Source organism: Mirounga leonina, unplaced genomic scaffold, assembly GCF_011800145.1.
Source record: "Mirounga leonina isolate KUSES-001 unplaced genomic scaffold, KU_Mleo_1.0 Mir_173, whole genome shotgun sequence".
NCBI lineage: Eukaryota > Metazoa > Chordata > Mammalia > Carnivora > Phocidae > Mirounga > Mirounga leonina.
This window is the reverse complement of record NW_023270447.1, coordinates 70324788-70329606: the sequence shown is the minus strand read 5'-3', so window position 1 is coordinate 70329606 and position 4819 is coordinate 70324788.

The window sequence follows — 4819 nt, the reverse complement described above, 5'->3', positions numbered from 1 at the left end:
ACGTGCATTATTTCATTTCATGCCGGCAGCCACAGGTGAGGAAACTGAGCCACACGGATGTTCAGTGAGTCACCAAAGGACACACCGGAGTGGAAGAGCGGGGATTCTCTCCCCCACCAAAAGCCCAGCTCCTAACCACTGGGCGGGGAGCAGGCAGCGAGTGGGGTAATTCCCCTCACCCGGATCCCGCTCCCGTGGATACCCCCACCAGGTTCCCAGGCCTGACCCGGACAGACCCCTACCGCCCAAGCCGTCCAGAAGTTCTCACCTGGGCTCCCAGGGCTCCCCCGCCCAGGCTTCCACCCCCGCGCTGGGCGGGAGCTGGGGTCACGTGAGGGGGGGAAGTGGGGGAGGGGGGTGAGGGACGGGGGCGGGGCCTCGGAGGAGGCGCTGAGGACGGCACCCCAGGCGTGCTGGCGTCCTGGCACCGGAAGAGGGCGCGCTCTCTCTCCCGAGGGCTTCCCGGCGGAGGTGCCAATCCCTTGGGCTTCGGGGCAGGGGTAGGTGGGCGCCTGAACCAGAAGGCGGAAGCGTTGAGGGGTCTTTTTTTTTTTTTTTTAAGATTTTATTTATTTATTTGATAGCGAGAGACACAGCGAGAGAGGGAACACAAGCGGGGGAGTGGGAGAGGGAGAAGCAGGCTTCCCGCCGAGCAGGGAGCCCGATGCGGGGCTCGATCCCAGGATCTTGGGACCATGACCTGAGCCGAAGGCAGACGCTTAACGACTGAGCCGCCCAGGCGCCCAGCGTTGAGGGGTCTTGAGTCTGTCTGACAGTTTAAACTTGGTCCTAGGGCCATGGGGAGTTCCTGAAAGTGCCTGAACTCCGAGGGGAATCAGAATCACACTTTTGCCTAGTTACTTGTTATTTTCATTGTCTCAAATATAAAAATATAATTCATATGGAGGAACATGCATACCCAAGTCCAACTGAAAGGTTGGAAATAAAAAGCTTAAACGTCCGGGGCGCCTGGGTGGCTCAGTTGGTTAAACGACTGCCTTCGGCTCAGGTCATGATCCTGGAGTCCCGGGATCGAGTCCCGCATCGGGCTCCCTGCTCAGCGGGGAGTCTGCTTCTCCCTCTGACCCTCTTCCCTCTCGTGCTCTCTGTCTCTCATTCTCTCTCAAATAAATAAATAAAAATCTTTAAAAAAAAAAAAAAAAAAGCTTAAGCGTCCTCTCACTTCCGGGCTCTTGGGAGCAGCCTTTCTTCCTTTCACCATGTTTGTTGTCGTTTTAGTTTTTTAGTCATGCTGCTTTCATAACTGTAAATGATCTATTACTAATTAATAATATTAATAATAGTCTCATACTCTATTACTTGACTTATTCACAGGAATAGCCTCTATTGACTCCCTGCTCTGGAGGTTGCATTAACCACCTGTCCTCCTTTCTCTTCCCAGTTTTTCTCTTTCATATTTGTATTGCTATTGTTTCTATTGATCACTATCACCACTTGGAATAATAGTCTTAAAATGTCCATTTCTTCCTTAGATTGCCTCTCGCCTCTGTGTGAAATGAACGGTTTCCCCTCCCTACTGCTGCCCTTCCCCCAGCCACGCACCTTTTGGCTTTGTCAAGGTTTGCGGCACGCACATCCTGTCCTGTGAAGATAATTCAGTTTGCCATACTTTGCTGCAGATTGATTCTTAACATTAAAACCAGATGACATTGATGACATTACGGCTATGTAAATATTTTCACTGCGGAACGAGGAATCTGATAGACATCACTGAGAGGGAAATGGAATTCGCTGGCAGTAAAGCTGCACCATGTGAGGCCAGGAGCAGCTCTGGGGCCGGTGTAATAGTCCACTGCCCTCAGAGCCAAGGCACTCGATCTGTAGATCAACATGGCTGCATCTCAGAGACATCATGTTGAATTTAAAAATCAAGATAATGTCGGGGCGCCTGGGTGGTGCGGTCTGTGAAGCCTCTTTCTGACTCTTGCTTTCTGCTCAGGTCCTGATCTCAGGGTGGGGAGATGGAACCTGGCATCCAACCCCGCCTTGGTCTCTGCACTCAACGGCGAGTCTGCTGGAGATTCTCTCTCTCCCTCTGCCTCTGCCCTTGCTTGCACGTGCTCGCTCGCTCTCTCTCAAATAAATAAATAAATCTTTGAAAATCAAGATAATGTTAACAGTAAGGGAAACGGAGTGCCAGGTATATGGGAACTCTCTGTACTAATCTTCCATTTTTTTCTGTAAATCTAAAACTCATAAAAAAATGAGGTTTGCTACAAAAAAAAAAGAGAGAGAGAGAGAGAGAAGGTGTTGTGTGATCCATATCGAAAGCTGTCAGTCTCGATCTGGTGTCAGGGTCACAAATGAGGTACAAGTTGAGACTGGATGCTACTAAACATCCAATACTGCTCTAAAGAAATGATTTTTTTAAATCTTTTTTTTAAAAGATTTTATTTATTTATTTGAGAGAGAGAGTGAGAGAGAGAGAGAGAGAGCACAAGAGGGGGGAGCGGGAGAGGGAGAAGCAGACTCCCTGCTGAGCAGGGAGCCCGATGCGGGACTCGATCCCGGGACTCTAGGATCATGACCTGAGCCGAAGGCAATCGCTCAACCAACCACCCAGGCGCCCTAAAGAAATGATTTTTTAAGTGAAAAGACCTCCCACTATGGAATGTTCCAGTCATGATGGCAGAGACTTGATCAGGTCTCCTGAGACCAGGGGAACTGTTATTCTGGTCCATTTCGATAATGGGGGTCTCCCACCATTGGCAAAGAAAGGGGGAGTGACGTTGTTATTAGCACCACGGGGTACTAAGGATAAAAAGACAGTGATCACTAATACGTGTAATGCTACTTTGAGCCAGAGACTGATCTACATGCTTTACCTGTGTTTATCTATGTTAATTTGCCCATATTAATCCTTACACCAAGTCTCTCAGCTTTTAAATCATGTTTTTCAAATCCACAGTGATCTATAGTAACCTGAAACTGTAGAAATCAGTGTTCAGGGCAGACAACAGTAACCACCCCAGCGTCATGAAGTGTTGGGTGTTTACCAGGTCTCTGGAAGGGCCACAAGAGTGCAGGCTAGGCTGGGCTTGGGGACACCGCCCCGAGTGCTGTCTACAAATACAGCACTGTGGTAGCCAGCCAAGATCGGGACACAGCACGGCCATTGTTGCCACTGTGTCCCAACAGTCACAAAACTGGAGCCCAGACACGGACACAGAGAAACCCAGCGCCTCTCCCACTGAGCCTGTAAGCAGGAACGGCCCAAGGAAAAGGACAGTGGCCTCCGCCTCTCACCCACCTTCCAGATCTCGCACAGTGTCACCCAGGGCCGGAAACGAATCCGCATTTGGAACACTAGCTGTAAGGGACTCTGGGAAATCATTTTCGGGTTCCCATCCGCTGCAAGATAGGAAGGCACACTAGCACATGGGAACAGATGTGGAGTGAATCAGTCTGCATTAGCTTCTATCATATTTTACATTATTTTTTATCTACTTGATCTATCCATTTCTAAGAGGTGTATATTTTTTGTTGTTTTAAAGATTTTATTTTTATTTATTTATTTATTTGAGAGAGAAGGTGGGGAGGGAGAGAGCACAAGCAAGGGGAGCAGCAGAGGGAGAGGGAGAAGCAGAGCCCCCCCTGCTGAGAAGGGAGCCCAACGTGGGGCTCGATCCCAGGGCCCTGGGATCATGACCTGAGCCGAAGGCAGATGGTTAACTGACTGAGACACCCAGGTGCCCCAAGAGGTGTGTTTTTAAATCTCATGTTATTATTGTGGACTTGTCAACTTTTCCTTTACTTCGCTAAGTTCTGCTTTATATATCTCAAACACCTTTTAAGGTGCATGCAAATTCATTTATTTTTACCTCTTTTTGGTAGATTATAACTTTCGTCAGTGCCAAATGTTCTTCTTCCTTCCTATCAATGTTCTTTTAATTCATTTATTACTTCATTAATTTATTATTAATAATAAGTTATTTATTATAATAATTAGTTATTCATTCATTATTTGCTTGAATTTATTAGTATCCTGCTTGCTTGTGGTCAGTATTGACCTGGTATAATTTTTCTATCCTTTTATTTTCAACCTTTATGTGCAGTTCTGCTTTTCACCACACCTCTTGTACATGACGTATTGCTAGACTTTAGAATTTCAATCAGAGCATCTTTGTCTTTCATCGATGTGTTTAACCTAGTCATATGCTTGGGACTACTGATATACTTGGTCTTATTTCTACCGTTGCTCTTTATGCTTTCTTGCTACAAATTGCCTGCTTCCTTTGTGTTCCTTCTTGCCTTCTTTCAGATTTATCAAATCACACCCCCTTTATTTTCCTCAAAAGATTGGAAATTAGATTTTCCTATTTCTTTTTTTTTAAGATTTTATTTATTTGTCAGAGAGAGAAAGAGAGCACAAGCAGGGGGAGCTGCAGGCAGAAGGAGAAGCAGGCTCCCCGCTGAGCAAGGAGCCTGATGCAGGGCTCGATCTCAGGACCCCGGGACCATGACCTGAGCCGAAGGCATATGCTTAGCCGACTGAGCCACCTAGGCATCCCTATAATCTTCAGTAGTTACCTTTAAACTTATAACGTGTGTACTTTAATTTCTCCCTGTCAAGTGGGCGAGGCCTCTGTCAGAGACCTCCGGGGACACCCCTGGATGTGGCTGCCCCTCTAAGTCCTGGTTACAGCAGAAGTGACTAGATTTCCCGTGCCCCTGAGCTCCCAGCAGCTTAGGCAACGGTCAGGTCCTCCAGGGCTCCTCATCTCCATCCCGCAGGGTCGTGGACAGCCAGCCAGGGATGACCCAGAGCTGGGGCTACTGCAGGTGGGTATGCTTGTGT